The sequence below is a fragment of the Onychomys torridus genome, chromosome X (assembly GCF_903995425.1).
Source record: "Onychomys torridus chromosome X, mOncTor1.1, whole genome shotgun sequence".
Lineage (NCBI taxonomy): Eukaryota > Metazoa > Chordata > Mammalia > Rodentia > Cricetidae > Onychomys > Onychomys torridus.
Window position 1 is genome coordinate 69,136,307 of NC_050466.1, and position 21,373 is coordinate 69,157,679.

General features: G+C 42.4%; 1 protein-coding gene across 10 annotated transcripts in view; it reads left to right on the top strand.

Annotated features, from left to right (window-relative positions):
* The window catches only part of LOC118573676 (F-box-like/WD repeat-containing protein TBL1X), a 158,938-nt gene that overhangs the window by 79,496 nt on the left and 58,069 nt on the right, over positions 1 to 21,373 (top strand). For 8 of the 10 annotated variants that reach the window (XM_036173967.1, XM_036173975.1, XM_036173970.1 and 5 more), the window contains one exon: positions 10,862 to 10,940. The exons of the other annotated variants lie outside the window; for them this stretch is intronic. The gene's annotated coding sequence lies outside the window, so the exon portion shown is untranslated. The remainder of the gene's footprint in view (positions 1 to 10,861; positions 10,941 to 21,373) is intronic. 10 annotated transcript variants of the gene reach the window in all.

Consider the following 21,373-nt stretch of genomic DNA (forward strand, 5'->3'; position numbering starts at 1 on the left):
TGTGTGTATAGCAGAATACCATTAGGAGTCATTTTATTGTTATGTTTCTTTAGCAGAACATTTGTTTCCCCCCTAGGTCCCTGGTCTCAGGTTCTTGACTACCCAAGCAGTGTTGGATGTGGTCCTTAAATCCAATCAGTTATTGGTTAGTTACTCCCACAAGCTTTGCGTTACTAATACACCAGAATATCTTGCAAAGCAGGTCACTACTATAGATCAAAGGGTTTGTAGCTGGGTTAGTGTTTACCTTTCTCCTCTGGTAGTATGCAGAGTACCTTCCAGTAACATAGACACTAGTCAGTAGAGGTGAAGGCTCTAGATATGCACCAGCTTGACTTTTCCATGTTCAATGAGTTATATAGGTGTTGTCTTCATCAATCTGTAGGGCTTTTGCATCAGTCTGTGGAGAACAACCAGTAGCCTTGAGAATTGCCTTTGTAGTGTGGGGGGTGTCCCTGGAGCCCCATTGGCCAACAACTCTATTAGATGTTACCTATTCCCGGTACTGGAGGTTTCATTTGGTGTCTAGAAATGTGTAGTTGGGACTTTGTCTCTCTCATTTGGTGATTCTATTTAGATTTCTTTCATGTACATATATATTTTAAGAAGCTTCTACTCTATTTGGTTTCCATTTGACTCTTCAAATGGCCATTAGTTTTAGCTGTCTCTCCCCATATTCCCCCTTACCCTCTTTTCCCTTCCCTCCCCATTTGCCACTCCCCTTCTATACCCAGCCCCCATCCATTCATAACTATCTATTCTATTTCCATTTCCTAGGGAACTCTAGTCCCTTATTCTTAGACCTGATCTCTGTGGGTCTATGGATTATAGCCTACTTATTGAAGACTTAAGAGCTAGTGATACAGAGCATTTTTGCCGTTTGGGGTCTTTGTTACCTCACTTTGGATGACATTTTTTCCTAGTTCTATCATTTATGTATGAATTTCATGATTGCACTTTTAATGGCTGTTATTGTTTTTTTTTTCTTTTCTTTTTCTTTCTTTTTTTTTTTTAACTGTTTTTATTCTTTGGGGGACCTACCACTCAGCTCCCAGGTAAATCACACACTGTGGCTTATTCTTATTATAAATGCCTGGCCTTAGCTTGGCTTGTTTCTTGCCAGCTTTTCTTAACTTTAAATTATCCCATATAACTTTTGCCTCTGGGCTTTTTCCTTCTCTTACTTTCACTCTTACTCCTTGGCTGGCTGGGTGGCTAAGTAACTAGGTGGCTGGCCCCTAGCATTCTTCTCTACTTGTTCTCTTGCTTTCTCTTCTTTCCCCAGAATTCTCCTTCTATTTATTCTCTTTGCCTGCCAGCCCTGCCTATCCTTTCTCCTGCCTTGCTATTGGCCATTCAGCTTTTTTAGACAGACACAGCTTCACAGAGTTAAACAAATGCAACTTAAAAGAATGAAACACATCTTTGTATCATTAAACAAATGTGCCACATGTTAAAATAATATTCTACAACAGCTGAGTAATACTTCACCATGTAAGTGTACCACATTTTCTTTATCCATTCTTCTGTAGAGGGACATGTAGGTTGTCTCTAATTTCTGAATATTATGAATGAGGCAGCAACAAGCATAGTTGAGCATGTGTCTCTGTGGTAGGGTGAAGAATTCTTTGGGTATATGCCTAAGAATGTATAGCTGGATGTTGAGGTGGATGGATTTCCATCTTCCTTGGTAACCACCACACTGATGTCCGTAGTGGCTGAGTTTACACTCCCACAGCAATGGAGGAGTGTTTCTCTTACCCCACATCCTCACTAGCATGAGCTCCTACTTCTTTTATTGATCTTAGCCATTTTGACAGTTGTAAAATGGAATTTCAAAATTGTTTTGATTTGCATTTCCCTGATGACTAAGGATGTTGAACATTTTAAAAAGTGCTTCTCAGCCATTTGACTTTCCTCTATTGAGAATTCTGTTTTTATCCATGTTCCCCATTTTTTAATTGGGTTGTTTTCTTGATACACAGGTTTTTTTTTTTTTTTTTTTTAAAAAACTTCTTTGTATATTTTATATATTAGTCCTCTATTGGATGTGTAGTTGTTAAAAACCTTTTTCCCATTCTGTAGGCTGCCATTTTGTCTGAACGTTGGTGTCCTTTACTGTGTAGAAGCTTCTTAGTTTTCATGAGGTCCCATTTATTAATTGTTGATTTTATTGCCTGTGCTAACAGTGTTCTGTCTGAAAGTATTTTCCTGTGTGTGCCCATTTTTCTATCATCTTTTGAGAATGTCTACTAAAATCTGTTGCCCATTTTAAATCAGGTTATTTGTGTAAAGACTTACTTCAAAGATTATGGCTGTTATGACTGCATGGTGACAGGAATTTGAGGTGTAGTACATGTACTCTCATGGAAAATTCTCGACTGATTTTCTCAAAGGCTTCTTTTATAATTCACTTTTCAAAATTCTCTGCTACTGTTACGGAGCAAGTGCTCTCTAGCTTCCAAAGGAAAGAACAACAGATGAACAAAAGCAGCAGAAACATTTATTGTTCTTTTTGTTATTATACTGCAAGCATGATCTCATCTGCTGCCCTCCCATCACAAGATGATTGCCAGGACCCTCTGTTCCAGACTGAGTAGCAGTCCCCTGCCTGTCTTCCTTCACTCTGACCCTAAGCAGACTTCCCTCTTTCCATCCCATGTAAGGTTACTTCCATGAAGAGCTGTAAACTTTGGCTCTGTGTGGATAAGTTGTATGGCTCCTGCTATAAGGGTGATGAGGTTTCACCTTGATGTGAAAGGGTTCTTGATTAGTCACAAATGAGGTATCTACTTCTTAGTAGGTTGCATCTGACTGGAACCCCAGCTCTATGTTTGCATTTGACGGAATTCCAGCTTGTTGTTAGTATCTGTAATCCCAGAGGAAATATGTTTACTGGCCACGGGTGTCACTTTGTGTACATGGAATAAGTGAGACAGACTTCTTTGCTATTTTGGTATGGAGCTGTAAGACTTCTCATAATCTTCATTCACTATTCCTTTGCCTAGCACAGGATTCCTCCTCTCCTGGGCTGAGGAGATGGTACAGCCAGGAAAGTGTTCTCTGTGCAAGATTGATCAGAGTGGAGCCTGTAATACCAATGCTGGGGAAGGGGAAACAGGATTCCTAGGGCTCATGGGCCAGCCTCTCTAGCCAGTGGTGAGATCCAGGTTCGATGAGAGATTCCGTGTTGAAAAAAAATGGAGTATGGTTGAGGAAGATACCCAACATCTGTCTACCTTTGGCCTTCATAGGCATGTTCACATGTGTACACACACACACCCAGGAGTATGTACACAAAATACCTGCCTTGTAGACACAGGCAGGGATCTTAGCATATTAGTTTGTGGTAATCCAGGTTTCATCTGACTCTTGGGTGAGGATGGAGAATGCATATAGGAAGCAGTTGTGCAGCTCATTGAAATGATGAAAGTAAGCTTCAGGGGTTGAGGAGATGGCTCAGAGGATAAAGCACTTGTTGTGCAAACATGAGGTCTAGAGTTTGGATATTCATCACCTTATATAAAATAGCTAGTGTATGACAGCCCACCTGTAACCCTGGGGTTTGGGAGACAGAGATGAGATTCCCAGGGCAAGGTAGCTCGCTAGAATAGCCAAATTGGCAAGCTTCAGTTTCAGTGAGAGCCTTTGTCTAAGTAAATAAATCAGGGAGTGACCCAGGAAGACACCTGACACCCATCCATTGCACATACACACAGAGACACTCACATACACAAACATTGACACACATATGGAAGTATGCATGCACACCACATATACACTTTAAAAAAATGAGATGATCTGTAATATATTGTCGGGATAATGCACTTTGTTATCTCTGAATACTCTGCTGGCATTTAAAAGCACACTCCTTCTGTTACAGTTATTAACTATAGTTAGTTATTGTGAACTAACTAAAATACAGCTCTGCTGTCCTTTTCCTCCTTTGAGAAACTAAAGAGAAGCCTTTATTTGTAAGGCATATACCCTCACAGCCAGATTTTCTGGGTTATCTAGTGGGACACATAGATTTTTGTTTCATTTTATATTACTAATTAACTTTAAATATAGCTAAGAATTTTAATTTATGTATTTTTTAAAACATCATGGGCTGCTTCATGGTTTTGTTTAAGAGCCTCTGAATTAAAGGCAACATATTTGACAGAAGTGGAGGGCTACTGTTTACTGATATTTAAGCTTCTTTACATCAACTTTAAAGACATTTCCCCCTCCGTACAAACAGCGCTTATTTTACAGTATATATGTATCCAAAATAGCAGGTTTTAGCTGCATGTGTCCAGGTTTATTTACATGAATATTTGTTACTTTGTACTCTGTGGATATTTGTCTTTGTCAATGAGTGGGGGAAGTGTATTAATCTTGTGTGACATTCAGATAAGCAGAGAACAGATGGATTTATGGCTTTGCGGTTGAGGCTAGTTGGTGAATTATAAATAAAGAAATTTTGGGAGTGCTGGACATATGGCTCAGTCAGTAAGGTGCTTGGTGTATGGACATGGGACCTGAGTTCCAGCTACAGTACCCACATTAAAAAGGAAAAACAAATCCCCCCAAACCCCAGGCATTGTAGTGTGAGCTGGTCCCAGCAGTAGAGAGGTAGAAACTGGTGGACCTGTGTCTTGCTGGGCAGCCAGCCTGACCTACTTGGGTGATCTCCCCTGTCTTAATAAACAAGGTGGATAGCCATCCTTAGGAATGACCCCTGAGCTTCTCTTTTGGCACATACCTTTCCTTCCCCATACATAACACTCGGAGCTGTCTCTGGTGAGCCCTGGACTCACCTCATTGGCTAGAGACTATATCACCACATGCAGTGCATTCATTCCTTGTCTGATATGTCTTCTCCCTTTTGGTACTATGGAGTTGAATTGGTTTCTTTTTTAGTAAAGAAGGAATGGTGGGATGCCTTCATTTTGTGTAAGAATCAAAAATCTGTGTGTGACCAGTCCCAGATATTCTGTATCCTAAAGATGACTGGAATCCTCATTACCAAAAGCAGTTTTTCAATTGTATTTACTCTCTGGGTATTGAAGAGAGCCTCTTTCCAATCCCCCTCTCCTGTAGCTTCCAGGTGAAGGTCAAGGAGGCACAGGAGAGAAAAGAGGTTGTGTTCCCCTCTGGTGTATTTTATTAAATGAAGTCTATACCATTCTGTATAGGCCTTACAACTTTCTGGAAAGCACAGTATTGCAGGCAAGAGGTAGTGAGGTGCACTGCACTATGGAGTTATTTCCATTGTGACAGCCTAGTTCATGCATTTAGGAGGGTGAGTCCAGCCAGGAAGGTTTCACTTAAGTAATGGATTCATGGACAAAGGAACTTGGCTTGGAAAAGTTTGATGTCGGAAAGGTAAAGCATGCTGTGTATGGCATTCTTGTGACACCCAGGAACAAACAGGAAGAAGGGACTCTTCTGGTCGGAGCATAGAGAATCAGCCTTGGAAATGTTCTATCTTCCACTTCTTGCATACTTAGAATCCTAACGTGTTCCCATTGCTTGGGAGGTGGACACAGGATGGCAAGTTATAAGACAGTATAAACTACATGAACAGCTTCCCCCTAACAAAACAAAGAAGATTGGGGACATGGCTCAGTGGATGAAGCACTTGTACAAATGTGAGGACTAGTAGTTGAATCTACATAACCATAATAGTTATAAATACTGGGAGGGCATAAAAGCAGCCCACCTCTGATTTTAGCTCTCAGAAGGACAAAATGGCATCCTCAAGGCAAACTGGCTAGCCTATCTTTTAGAGCTCTGGGTTCAACTGATAGACACTGCTTTAATGAATGAGGAGTGCCATTGAGAAAGACACCCAGTACCAACCTCTGGCCTCCGCATTTATCAGCATACTCGTGCACATTCACCCCCAACAGGTGGGCATGCATACACACATGTATGTACACCACACACACATAACGGTTTTTAAAACTACCAGTAAGCATTAGAGCAAGGACAGAACAAGTCACTAGGCCCTGCCTACGCAATTTGCTTTTGAATTTAGAGAGCCCAGGCCAGTGTTACAGCATCACCATGGCCAAGTAAAGAGGGATGGCCAAGCTGCATCTCTGTGTCCTTGTTAGTTTCTTTAACAAACTTCACCTGGAGAGCAACTGGAACATTAATTTGGTATACCAGTCTGGGTAACATCCAACTAGACAATTGAATTGGGTCATGACAAAGAGACTTTGACTTACTTGTTAAATGCTAAAAGAGAAAAATTTAAATTCCTATTGATAATCTCCACCCCCTGCCGGTCACATACCCTGGAGGAGGCTTTGACCTCTGGAGAGACACAAGTTGTAGGTGGGGTCATTAGTTAGTAATGCATGCAGGCCTAGGTGTTGGAATTGTCACTCCCAATTGTGCCAAGCTGGCACAGACAGAAGGGAGCATAGATCCACAGAGGGCTAAAACAGTGCTTTGTTAATGCCATGTAGAACTAGGCACTGTAATAAAACAAGTGACTCCCTGTGCCTGAGTATAACTGGGACTCCTGTGACAGAACACAGGGTTGGCCTTGGCAGGGAGAACGCTGCTGGCATTGTCAGACTGATTCTTCCGCTTCTTTGAGATACTGCACATTATTGTAGTGTGTCTCCCCGTGATGAAGGCAGGACAGCTTGCCAAACAGACAACACTGATAATAATTATCATACTAGAAGAAACCATAGTGTTTAGAAATGAAGCCCATTCGTGTACTGTTTGGCAGAAACCGCAAAGTAGCATTTGACAAATATGTCAGCCAGGTAGTAAGATGGTTATATGAGAATTTAAATTGAAATCATTCAGAAAATAAGCTTTCCGGAAAACCACGAGTTCCCAGGAGATGTGGACATTATTGAATGTGCAGTTCCTTGAAGCAAAAGCCAGTGGCATTCTGTGTTGCTTACAGGTGTAGATACTTTCTTTCAAAATCAAGAATTCATCTTTTTTTTCTCTGTGTAGTCCTGGCTGTCCTGGAACTCACTCTGTAGACCAGACTGGCTTCGAATTCACAGAGATCCACCCACCTCTACCTCCTGATTTCTGGGATTAAAGGAGTGCAACACCATAGCCTACCAAATTTGTCTTTTTTTTTTTTTAATAATAAAAATTGACTGGAAAAGAAGTTGACTGGAATAGCAAGCCACAACATTTTAATCAGTGTCATTTTCCAAATGCTGAATGTCTTGTGTCAGGACAGAGTCTGTTGGCACCACAGATTGTTTCTGCAGGCAAGGAAGGCATTCCAAAGCCTCCTCTGTTTTCTCCTTAAGAGTCCTAGGGAGGAAATGATCAGGAGGCAATGACTGAGATGCAGGTGACTTTTTCCTTTACAATGCACAGGGCCAGTGTGTGTGTCGGGGGAGTCCCAGGTCTGCACGTTCTGTGTCAGGAGTCTTCGTATGTTGATGCTGAGGAAACTGATTCACTGGGCATGTTGTACAGCAGCAGCAAGCAATAGTGCATTGTGTGAGTTGCCTGCTGTTTAATAGGTAGGTGTTTCCCCAGAACACTACCCTGCTCATCTGAGCATGTCACAGGCACAGAAGTACCTCTTTCAGACTGGATTTGGAATGTTCTTCCACTACTTTGATGGAGAAAAGGACCAGAGAGGTAGGTAACACTTGAAGGAGATAGTTACCATTAGGGAGGCAGTGCTTTAAGAAGGTTCATGAGCCATATGTTCCTGGTTTTTTTCCTTTTTTAAAAAAATTTGGGGTATGTGTACATGAGTGTGTGTGTTCATGTATGTGCAGGATAAACTTGCTCAGAAATAGCAGGGTCTTACTGGCCTGGGGCTTTCTAAGTGGATGCTGGGGATGGGACTCAGGTCCTCATGCTAAGGCAAGACGTTTACCAACTGAGCTAGAATCTCCTCAGCCATGTTTGTAGTTTTGATGTGTGCTAAGAGCCCTTAGGGTCTGTCTAGGGTCCAGAGAGATGACTCACTGGGTAATGGCGTCTGTTGCCAAACCTGAAAACCTGAGTTCTGGGACCCACATGGTGGAAGGAGAGAAGCTACTCCTGAAAGTTGTTCTTTTATCCACACATGCATACTCCCTCCTCCCCCACAAAATAAATAAGTAAAATGAATTAGTTTAATTTAAAACCGTAAATCCCTCTTAGGCTCTGGGGGAGATGGGTAATTAATTATATACACGTAGCTCCACACTTGTGCATTCACCACCCATGTAAAAAGCTATGTATGGCTATACATGCCTATACCCTGGTGCTGTGGAAGTTAGAGACAGGAGGATCATGGGTCTTGCTGGCTGACATCCTAGCTGTAGTGTAGGTTCACTGAGATATTCTGTCTCAAGAGAATAAAGTAGAAAATGATAGAATAGGTCATCTGGTATCTTCTTCTGGTCTTATGTACACATAATTCCACTCGTGTGTACATTCACCACACTCACATCCTTCTGCTCTCCCTAACCCTATCCTTAAAAACAAATAAATGTTAGGTGTTTGTTGTCTGTGTGTTTATGTGTGGGTATGTGCATGTGTGTGCTGCTGCCTGTGGAGGTCAGAAGAGGGCATTGAATCTTCTGGCACTGGAGTTACAGGTGGTTTGTAAGCCACCTCATGTAGGTTCTGGGAATTGAACATTGGTCCTATGCGGTAGTCTGCTGTTAACCACTGAGCCATCTTTCCAGTCCTTTACCCTATCTGCTTTAAGCCTCAGTGAGTATCTGTGTTATTATATCTGTTCCCACTATTGAGAAGTTAAGAACCATGAAGAACAGTTGCAACATCGAGGTGTCTCGAAATTGCCCATAACTGAGCTAAATCTTTAAAAACCCCTTTCGTATGCTGTATGTGTTCATAAGTCATTTCATTTTACCTTCTCCAAAGTTCATCTGAGTGAATCCAATTTCCTTGTCTATCTGTACATTCTCTTCTTATGGTCTGTATGTGGATGATTTATTGTGTTTCTTGAATAAAAAGGGAACAGAAGTCTGGGCTTGGTGCCATATGTCTTAGTTCCAGCTCTTGAGGAGGTGGTGGCAGAGGAACAGTAATTCAAAGCCAGCCTCAGATCTATAGCGAGCAAGGCCAGTCAGGGTTATTGGAGACACTGTTTTAAAAATGAGTGTGTGACAGAGCTCAGGGAATCCTGCAGAGAGTGTAAGAACCAGAGGGGATGGAGGACACCAGGAGAACAAGGCCCTCTGAATCAACTAAGCAGGGTGCGTGTGAATTCTCTAATAGAGACTGAAACAGCAAACAAAGACCTGCCTGGGTCTGCACCAGGGTCTCTGCGTATATGTTACAGCTTTCAACTTAGTGTTTTTATGGGACTCCTGCCTAAGAGAATGAGTGGGGCTCTGACTCTTGTGACAGCTCTTGGTAATCTTTTCCTCCTGTTGGGTTGTCATGTCCAACTCCAAAAATGATAGTGTTTGCTTCATCGTATTATATTTTAGTTTTGCCTTGTTGTTATCACTTAGAAGCCTGTTCTTTTCTGAGAGACAGAAAGTGAATGGATCTGGAGGGGAGGGGAGGTGGGGAGGAACTGGGAGGAGCAGAGGGAGGGGAAAATATAATCAGGGTATATTGTGTAAGAAAGGAATCTATTTTCAATAAAAGAAGAAAAGAAATACCTTGTCAGAGAGACATGGGATAAAAAATAACTAAGTTTTGAAAAAATGCATGTTCTTTAAGTTGCACAATTTATGGCCCTTCTTTCAAGTAAAAATTTACTATTCAAAAATGAGTAAGTGAATGAATGAATGGATGGATGGCTAAATAAAAATAAATGGGAAGTTAGTTTGCACTTGATTTGAGATGGGGCAGAATATTAGGACTTTGGCCTGTACACTATGAGGCTTCTTAGGATTGTGACACTCATGAAGGACATTGGTCCTTCAGTGGAATGTTGGCAAGCTTACAAATACTTGTGTTTGTCACATCTTAGAGGTGCTATAGGCATCTGATGGGCGGAGTCTCTGGGTGCTTCTAAACACCTTCCTGTACATAAGACAGACTTCAAGAACAGTAGATGCTCTGCCAAATGCCAGGAGTGCTTGTATAAGCACTAATGTTCTATAGTATTCTTTACGGGTTCCACGTTTCTGTAAGGCTTATCTGTTGGAATTTTATCTTGAGGAGGGCCAAGACCTTTGCCTGGCCTGGCGAGCATGGACGGGACAATAGATGTTGCTTATTTGTGAACCCAGGTTAAGAACTGAGTTAGGTACCTGTTTTTGGAGTAGAAGGCATGTAAACCACACAGGTGTCAAAAAGTATGTTAATTGATAAATGCAATTCACTTGAGAGTTACAGTCCATCCACTTAACATCCAGCATATATTTAAAAAGTGTGCAGTCATTCTTACATTAGGTTATAGCAAAGGTTCATTCTCTGAAAAGAGTCCCCCCAGTCAGTGGCAGTCACACCCCACCCCATTGCCAACCTCTACTCTTCTGTCCTTTGTGTTTTCCACTCCAAGGATTGCATATAAGAATCCTGCAGTTCTGCCCCTTTATATCAGGCTTCCTTCATTGATGTGGTTTTTTTTGGGGGGTGGGGGGGTTCATCCATATTGCAGTCCATGTTTAAACCTCATTTCTTTTATTACTCACTACTCTTCTTCTGTTACATGTATAGGCCACATTTTGTCTATTCATGTTTGCCTGACATTTCCTTCTGCTTTTTGACTAATGGATGGATGTGTGTGTGTGTGTGTGTGTGTGTGTGTGTGTGTGTGTGTGTGTGTGTTTAGGGGAATTATGGGGAGAAAAATAATAGAGAAGATCATGGCCTGGCATCTACCTGCTAGAATGGACCCAGAACAGATTCCCTAACCAGAACTGATCTCAATTTTGACCTCAGGAATCTGTTTTGTTCACAGGGATCTTACTTTATCTTCTGTGAGGCTCCGTGCCCCAGGGCCAGCTACAGTTTAAGGAAGATAGGGGACTACTGACAAGGTGAATGGTTGTTTTAAATCATTTTTATTCTTCCTTCATCTAGATGTCAAATGTATTTCTCTTGAAATCAATTTGCAGTACTGCCCTAGTGTGTTTTCTCTCCTCCCTTCTCCCTTTACCCCTCCTCCTTTCTCTTTCCCTTTTGGTCACCCCAACCCCCCTAATCCCTGAGTTTGTTACTTGTTTAGAACAGGGTTTTTCCTCTCCCCTCCCCATTCTCCCCCCCACCTCCCCACCCCCACCCCCCCCCCCCCGCCTTTCTTTTCTGTGGATGGAACCCAGCACTTCTTACTTGCTAGCCACACACCTAGACCCCATTTTATTTTTCTGTCCTGAATTATTTGTACTCTGGTTTATCCCTCCACAAACTCAGCCTTCCCAATTTGACAGTTGACATTTATCTTCTCCTGTGGTACCTGCTGGCTTTAGGACCCATCCCATGGATACCACAGCCACAGGTATGTGAGATGCACATCAGCCTGTGTGATTTAATTCCTCTCTAGATGCCTTATCGTTAAATTCCTAATACTGTCTGTCCTGAAAGGTGCTATGCAGAGACTTGTTAATGATAGTGTTTATGTATTTGAGAGTGTACATGTGTGGCAGAGACTTTTTTCCTGTAATGTTTTCTATCTGTAGTTGACTATATCAGTGTGCAGGGACCCCACAGATAGAAAGGTAAGAAAGTCCTTTAAGGAGTTCTTTACTTAAAGGACCTTTATGGAGTCCTTTAACTCCTTTCAGGAGTTCTAGTTGAAACTCTTTGAGGCTTGAAAACTTCCATTTCATCCTTGCGGTTTGCCATCTCCCAATAAGGGGGCCAAGAGTCAAATAAAGACATTGGAGGCCCGAGTCTCAGGCTTTTTGGGCCACGTCAAAGAAAGCAGGCAGATTCCTTCCTGCAGCTGACCCTGTCTCCTCCTTTGTGCTCCCATACTGTTCTTTCCTTTTGTAGAAAAGATGATTTAGAACTTGTCTGGCAGAGCAAGCACTGCTAGCAAAGTGGGGACTGAACTTGGATCTGCCTAAGGAGAACAGGACTATAGCTGGTAGAGCCATCATCTCACAGGCTGGAAGGTGCTCTCTGCCAGCTGGGCCCTGGAATTCTTAGTCCTGTGGGACTGACGACAAAGGCAATGCTAAACAGGACTATGTTGTGGCTCTCTCAAAGCCACCATAGGAAGCAGGGAAGAGTTTAGAAACTCAACTAGGAAAGATTTTTCCCTTGTAATCTGGTAAATCAATGTGATGTATGCTGTGTTTGGAGACAGCCTACTAAATAGGAGGAGACAAATGATTGTGTTCCCTCTGTGAATACATCTTTGTCCAATTGCTAGTCTTCCTTAGGTTTTTTCACATGGCAAGCAGTGCTTTCCAGAGTGCCTGCTCAAAGACTAGAGATGAAAAGGAATCCTGACTTGGCCCTTAGCAGCTGTTAATGAATAACACACCCCAAGCAAACCAGCATAGCTTTAAATCTAACTCGGGTTTCTCTTTTAAGTGCAAAAGTATCCTGAATTGGTTTGTTAGGAGCTACACCACTGAGGAACATAGCAGATTGGCTATTCCGGCACCCACAGCTGACGTTTTGGCAACAATATTGAACAAATATAAATGGGTGGAATAAACTGAGTTTCATACTATGATTCATTTAAAGTAATACCCCACCACGGATTAAGGTTAAAGAAGGCATTCTGGTTGTGGGTTCTCACCTTCCACCTTGTTTGAAACAGGGTCTCTTTTACCCATCACTGTGCTGCAAGCTGCCGAACTCAGAAAATATTGAACTAAATAAAGATGGCTCATCTATACCTCCTTCCTTCCAGTTATTCAAGTCTACTAGGTAAAATAAGGAGTTATAATTAACATCTAGTTCAGCCTTAATTCCCTACAAAATGAGCGGTCAATTTGATTGACACAAAACTTGTAAGCTGGTCTGGTCTCCTAGGGGATGTTTGGCTCTCTAAAGGACTTTTGGTAGTATCTAGAGACATGTTGGGGGGGGGGGGTCATGATTCAGGGAAGGGTACTTAATGGAAAAAGACCAGGAGTGTTGTAAAATGTCCTACAACACACTGAACAGTTCCTCATGCGAAATAATGCCCACCCAGAACAATTTCATAAGCACTGTGGCACTGTGCTTCCTTTCATATGACAAAAATCTTTCCAGACATTACATAATGCTCCCTCAGGGAGGGGGAGGATAATTACCTCCAGTTTGGAACCACCTCTCTGAACTCCAAGACTGTAAAATCAGCTGTTAGTTCCCTTCTCCTGAGTTCAGGGAAGTTAAACTACATTGCCAGTTGCCCTGGCTTTTTGTAGGGACAGAAATAAAATTCCAGAGCTTTCTGCTTATTCTCATTGAATGTTGTTCTCCTCCACTGTGGCAAAGTAACCTAACACAGACAAATCTTTTACGAGGGAGAAGAGTCAGTGGGGGTAGGAAGATGACTCAGTCAAGTGCTTGCTGCTTAAGGGTGAGGGCCCACATTTGATCCCCAACATCAATGTTAAAGCTAGACAAGATGGTGTATAATTGTATTCCAAGTGCTATAGGAGTGCAGGCTGGAGAACTCATGGGGCTTGCTGTCTTAGGCTATTCAGATTGGCAAAATCCAGGTTCAGTGAGCAATCCTGCCTCAAGTAATAGGATAGAAAGTGAGGAAGACACTGATTATCAACCTATGGCCTCCATATGCCCCTGGGCATGCACGCACAGGGATAGACAGGAACACACATACACACATGGAAGATGAGATATGCAGAAAAGATTTCATGAGCAACTGTGGGGCTTTGCAGCACTTACTACTTAAGAACAGGATGCTTTTGCCTGCTGTATTTTATTATTTTCTTTTTTGCAATGCTGAGGGTGAAGCCCAGGCATCCATGCATGTTAGGTAACAACTCAACCACTGGGTACTCTACCTTTACCTCTTTTGTATTTTAGAGTATGAGGTTAGTGATGTGTTTAAAAGGCTGGAATTGTGGCCCTATGAATCTCCTGTTGCCTTCCCCTGTGAAATTCTGCAAACATTTTTCCTCCCAAAGATATTAATTTAGAGCAGTCTTGAATGCCTTTTGAAATCCTTCAACACCCGCTACCACCACCACCACCCCACCACACACACACACATGCACAACTTCCCACAAGGCAGAATGTATTCTAAATGCTGAAAGATACAGACATGGGCAGAATAGCTTCTCGGAGAAAATAAATCTCTGAAATGTGTCGAAAGGTTGCCATCCAGCAGTCTTCAAGCCAAGGGTGGTGGTCTTCAGGAGGTTCTATAGCTTAGCTTTCGGATACCTCTATTCCTTGGGGGTGGAGTTTCTGATGGCTTACTAAAATGCAAGCTCTGTGTTGAATTATTCAGGGCAGGTGCTCTTCAATTTACAGTGGGACTCAGATTCAATAAACCCATCATAAGTTGAAATACTATAAAGGCACAAATGCATTTAGTTCACCAAGGCTACCAAACATTACTACAGAATGTCTTAGTGTATTTGGCCTGTTATCATAAAATACAGACTGGGTGGCTTACACAGGAGATTATTTCTTTGCAGGTTAGAAGTCGGATATGACAGGATAGCAGATTGTTATCTGGTGATGGCTACTTCCTGGTTCATTGATGGCTCCTTCTTACTGTGTCTTTACAAGTGAGAGTTCAGGGGGATTTCTGGGATCTCTTTGAAAGCACACTAACCCCACCCATAAGATTCCACACTTGTGACCTCATCACTTCCCAAAGCCCAATCCTCTTAATAGTGTCATCTTGCGGATGAGGATTTAACATAGGAATTTGGTTGGGTTTGGAGAGATTGTGATCATGACACATGCCTTTATAGATTGGAATGAGTGCCATAGAGAATAGCATTTTTCCTTTGCAACAGAAACATGCATACCTCTCATCTTAGATCATATCAGTAAGCACCTTTGTGACCCAGCTGGTCTCTTTGGAAATACTTCTTTACAAACTGATAAAACAAAACAGAGTCGTTACTAAGTGCTGTGTGCCTAGCCCCATGGAAACCCATGGTAATCATTTCTGCATTTGTGTCAATGCAGCCAACCCAGGCCGAGTACTATAGGTGCTTTGCTGGATCCAGGAGGGGAAATGATGAATGAAATTTATTTTCTTTATAGCCTGAGTGGGAGGAATCAGCCAAAGCACCAACACGTCTCTCAACACAACCCTACTGAATTAATCAGTGTACCAACCCAGTGTCTCAGGAGCCAGAGGACTGAGGGAGGCTCTGAAGGAAGGCAGCAGCTTTGTAGTGAAGCCTTCAAGAAAACTTGGAATCTTACCCAGGGGAAAAGACTTAGTATAGAACAAGACAGGCCAGAACATGCACTGTATTCTATTCTGCATGTGCACCACGGAGCACTGTTGTATGGAGAATGATGCATGAAATCTAAGCCTCTGGCTGAACAAATAAACTCATACAGGCAGAATTCAGGGGTTGAGGGGAGGGGAATGACACCAAGTCTGCCACCACCGTTGTCCTTCACAGCTAATTCTGTCCTCACAGTATGAGCCAATATGAGCATGGGGATCTCCAAAAAGCGGTTCCTGTGGCCACATGGGGACCCAGAAAGGTCTTCAATAGGTGCAGGGGCCTGAGAGCTGGAGTCTTCTCAGGAGGCTATATTCCTTGGACTCGGGTTGGACTTGTTTATGTGTGTACACACATGTTTTTTCATGTGTGTGGGTACATAGGTATGCACATAATATGTGAAGGCTAGAGGTCAACCTCGGGTAGCATTCCTCAGGTTCTACCCAAGAGTAGACAAGAGTTCACACTGACCTGCAATTCAACTGATAAGCCATTCTGGCCTGCCAGTGAACCCAAGGGATCCACCTGTCTCTCTTTACCCAGCTCTTGGATTGTAATTCTGTGGAAACATGCCTAGCTTTTTAACTTGGTTTCTGGGGACGGAACTCTGGCTCTCATGCTTTCTCTACAAATACTCTACCAGTTGAGCTGTTTACTATCTCCCAGTCCTAGGCTTGGGATTTTATTTCATTTCATGATTGCAGAAGGATGCCTTCAGCTCTGGGCAACTTCCACATTTATTTATTGCTTAACCTTAAATGACATGGGTTAGAACAGTGTAGGGGCTGCATATACATGGAATTGTATTTTTGAGAAAACTTACAAACTGTACAAGCTAGAAATATCAGAAAAATTAAGTTTAAGTGTGTCATGAATATATGAAATTATGTAGAGAATAGTCTGTTTGATCATTTACAGTTGTAAAATATACAGAAATCTATAAAGTTAGAACTGGCCTGGTGGTGGTGGCACATTGTCTTTAACCCTACCACTCAGTAGGCAGAGCCAGGTGGATCTCTGTGAGTTCGAGGCTAGCCTGGTCTACAGAGCGAGATCCAGGACAGGCACCAAAACTACACAGAGAAATCCTGTCTCAAAAAAAAAAAAAAAAGATAAGGTCAGATCATGGGTGTCTGCAGATTAGAACATGTCATTTTGGGGGACCCAGTCCAGCCCATAACAGTTATCATACACCACCCTTTCCAACCCCCACTTTCTTGTAGATTTTCATGCTGCCCATGAGACACTTACAGAGCAGCCAAAGGAATCCAGGCAGGTCACAGTCTTTGTCTTTGTAGGGAGTTCTTCCTCCCAAGTACAGTGCCCCTAAAAAGCTGTTTCTACACCCAAGAGTAGGACCCAAGCAGCAAGGTGCAAAGCCAAACACAGAAGCTGCAATTGAAGTTTGTGACCTCCTTAAGCACCCCACTAGTGTTCTGGGTAGTATCTTATTGAATGAAGGACAGGTTTTGAGTTAGTAAGGCATGAGTTGATCTGTGTTGTTGTTTAGTTGTTACCCTTTGGGGCTTTTTCAGAAATCTTCCGTGGTTGTATGCACTAGGTGGATTTTGGTCCAGGTAACTTAACAGGAGGAATGCAGTGAGCTTTGCTGTAGGCATGGCTGAGTGTCCGCTCACCTGTACCCCTGACTTGGAACAAAGCCGTCATTCTCTTCTAGTGATAGGTACAGAGGAAGAGAAGAAGCACTTTAAGCCCTGGAGCTAAATTGCTGAGTCCAAAGGCCTTTCCACAGGTGCTAAGCTCAACATTTTTCAAAACTCAACTCTTTTCAGGGAAGTTTATTATACAAACAAATGGCCTGCTGAGAAATACTCTGTGTTTGGAAGTCTCGGGCACAGCAGGGGAGACCTTGACCTCTGAGTCTCCTCTTAGTGGCCTTGACTTCAAATGTAAACAAGAGGTTGTTACCTTGATGGCTTATCACCAGCCATCAAGCTCAACATTTGACAACAGACTGGCAAGCCCTAGAGACTCAGCTTTCAGTAGCAGTGTTATGGGTGGGGGAATGCACCTTGCATCTTGCATTATGATTAGAAGCCCCAAAGAAGATCCTGCTTCATAGGGGGAGTCCAAGGTAGTGGGCATGTGTGCAGTCATTGGTTCCATGATGCTGGAGACCATGACCAAACAGCTCAGAAGTATGCTTTGTAGGGAAGTCTCAATTCTGCTTCATGATACAGCGTGAGTCTGAGTCTTTACACCCTCAAAGGCCGGTTTCCTTTCTGGGGAGCCTGTTCTTCTGTAATGTAGGGCAGGGGAATAGCTCCTGTAAGTCTTCATGTCAAGAGTTTGGTAAGAAGAAGCTGGGCGTGGTGGTGTGACCTTGTGATAAGAAGTTAAGACTGGAAGATTTGGAGTTTAAGGCTACGTAGAGATCCTGTCTCAAACACTACAATAATTTACTAAATGAACTAGATGATGTTAAGGTTGACTTTATAGTAAGTCAAGAGCTCTGATCAGGGCTTTTGTTATGAACTTAACAAGGCATGGCTTTTATAACATTTGCAAGTAGAAATGCTTCCTGATTTCTAAGGCTGTGCATCTGAAAAGTAAGTAAATAGCCCAGTATACTCCAAAAGCAAAGTAACTAATGGCCCTTCACACTGGCTTGAGTTTTCTTGTTGTTGTTGTTGTTGTTCCTTGTTTACATGCTTATTTGAAGGTAAACACACAGAATGATGTAATACTGAATGGCAGAGACAGGATGTCACAAATTGGGTTTTATGTCTGGTTTTCTTGTCTACAAATGTGCACCAATTTCAACCACTGTATGAGTTATCTTTTGATGGCTGTGTGACAGATGACCTCAAACCTCTGTAGGTAACTGATGCTCTCATGTATGTCCTGAGACCCAGGAGTCCAGGTGTAGCCCACACAGGCAGATGGGACTGGCTATACTATATATACTATACTCACTCCACACATTTGGGAGGTCTCATTGCCACCCCCACCCCCCCAAATGTCTAGGACCGTAATATTCATTCTATTTACAAGACTCTCAGCCAGTTTACTGTGCTTTTTGTTAGAGGTTTATTTATTTTTAAAGATTTGATTATTTTTAGTTTATGCATGGGGGTGTTTTTTCTTCCGTGAAAGTGCATCGCATGCATGCAAAGCCCATGGAGGTCAGAAGATGGAGCCCCCTGGAGCTGCTTGCTGTTGGTTGTGATCTTCCATGTAGGTTCTGGGAACTGAACCCCAGGTGGCCTGCAAGAGCAGCAAGTACTGTAAACACCTGGGCCATCTTTCTAGCCCTTTTTGTTGTTGTCATCATTATTTTGTTACTCACACGTACTAGACAGTTTGTCATTAACCTACATCACAGCCTTCTTGGCCATGATTTAAGAGTTGACATTGTGGCTGGGGAGATGGCTTGCTGGATTAAAGGGCTTGAACACAAGTGTAGGGGCCTGAGTTTGGATTCTCAGAACCCATGTTAAAAAAAAAAAAGCTGCATGTTATAGAGAGAGTCTGTAATCTCAGCATTTCTTGCAAGATGTTATGTCGAGACAAGAATGCCCAGAGGTACACGGGCAGCTAGCCTGCTGTATGCAGCTTCTGTGAACATAAGAATAAGAGACTGTTTCAAAGAAGATGGAAGGTGAGGACTGACACCAAAGTTTGTCCTCGGAGCTCTACAACTGCATTCACACTCATACACCAGAACACTGTGATGGCTAATCTTGGCTGTCAACTTGACTGCATCTTGAATCAACTAAATCTCCACCTGTTGGATCAGATTATTTGAAGCAGCACAGATAAAAGGCCATGGAAGAAAGAAACATTCTTATTTTGCCTGCTTTCCCTCCTCATTCTTGCTGGCAAGTCCATCTGTCTTGTTGCTGCCTCATTCCTTCACCAATTTAGAATCAACTTCTTTGGCTTTCCAGTGTAGATTGGAGACTACCAACTCTTTAGGAATCCTCCAGGTCTTTAGCACCAGATTAGAACTCCTGAGACATCCAGCCCCGTGGACTGAACAACTATCAATAGATTCTCAGCCTCTCCAGTGTGAGACATTGTTAGATTATGCAGACTTCACTCACCCTGTAAGCTAATCTAATAAATCCCATATATATTCATTCTATCAGTTGTGTTCTTTTGAAGAGCCCTTACTAATAAAAACATGTTCATATACATAGCACACATGCAAACATTAAGAAAATAAGAAGGGACAATGTCTATTACACTTGGGTCTTTCAGCACTAGAACCACTTTGTTAAAATCATTTTTTTTTAATTCGTTCATTCATTCAGGAGAACTCAATAGAAACTTTTTATCCCAGTCATCTGGTGAGGTACTAGGAATGGGACTCTGTGGACAGAGAAATGATAAGGACAGACAAACAGTGTTTTAACACCTATTTGCAACACCAAATTCTAACAAATGATTCACATTTGTGCTAATTCCATTTTATAAATTTTGGAAAATTGCAATGACTTAATGGGACCTGTTCTAGCTTCTCTTCTGTTGCCATGATAAAAATACTCTTAACAAAAAGCCACTTGAGGAGAAAGATTTTATTTTAGTGTACAATACAGGGTATAGTCAGTCCATTATAGGTAAGAAGCGTTAGTAACAAGAACTCAAACAGAATTATATGTACCCACAATCAAGAGCAGAGATAGATGAATGCACACATTCTCTCTTGCTTGTGGTCAGCTAGCTTTCATCACCCCTATACAGTTAAGGATGTCTGGCCTAGGGACTAGTGCCACCCAGGGTACACCCTATCACATAACTTCAGACAGTCACCCACAGACATAATCACAGACAAACCCAGTGTGGATAATCCACCACTGAAACTGCCTTCCCTTCTAGGTTTGTGCCAAGTTGACAAAGGTAACTAATCAACAGACCTCAGGGTCTGTTGTCTTTTGTCCTTTTGAGACAGAACAGGGCCTCATCTTGAACTCAAAACCTCTATATACTTCATTCTACTCGGTAGCTAGGTTACAGATATGTGTACCACTATGCAAGGCTGAATATTTTGTAGGATCCTAAGATCTTAAAATTGGAGGGAAGCTTTGAGATACTTTTGTAGCCCCCTGCATTTCATGTACATGCCGTTGTGGTCCAGAAAAGGAAGTGGCTCCTATCAGGGAGAGCTAGGGCTGGGATGGTGGAGTGTAGTGTGCTGTGGGTCAGCTCCTTACATCTCTTATAGCAGGCATACATCACATCAGGTGTGTGGGTGAGAATCTACCATGTGGTTCACTTCCAAGTTCTGCTGCACCTAGTAGCCTTGACATTATATTCAGTATTGTGAATTGCTTTGTTCTGTAGCTTGGTGATGTCAGTGCTTTTATCTGAAGGCCAACCTTTGAGATTCATGGCTTTGAAGCTATCCTCTTCCTTCAAACTTTTTCATGAAGAATTTTCAAATTCCCCAATTTAAAATATTGGAGATGGTAGCCAAATTTTTCTAATGTGGGGAGTCATCTGGGAACAACAATATCCAAAATTATACATTGAAGATAAGGGCATCTGGAATGATTAGGATGGGGATATTTGTAAAGGTGGGCTGATAGCAGGGGAGAATTGTTTTGTTGGCTCCAGGGTTGCAAAGAGTGATAACGTGTTGAAAGCTTCAAGCTATGAAACAAAATATAAGGTACTCATTTGTGCCCCTGTGGCAGCTGTTAACACACTGTCTTAGTTAGAATTTCTATTCCTGTCAAGAGACACCATGACCATGGCAACTTTTATAAAGGAAAACATTTAATTGTGGCTGGCTTAGAGTTGAGAAATTTAGTCTGTTATCATCATGGAAGAAAGCATGGTGGAGTGCAGGCAGACAGATGTTAGAGAAGGAGCTGAGAGTTCTACATCTTGACCCATAGGCAGCAGAAGGATACTATGTGCCACGGTGGGTGTAGCTTGAGCTTTTGAGACCTGAAAACTCACCTCCACAGTAATACACTTCCTCCAACAAGGCCACAAATAGTCCAACAGTGCCACACCTATTCCAACAAGGCCACACCTCCTAATAGTGCCACTCCCTATGGGCCAAGCATTCAAACTTATGAGACTGTGGGAACCCTTTCTATTCAAAGCAACACACACACACA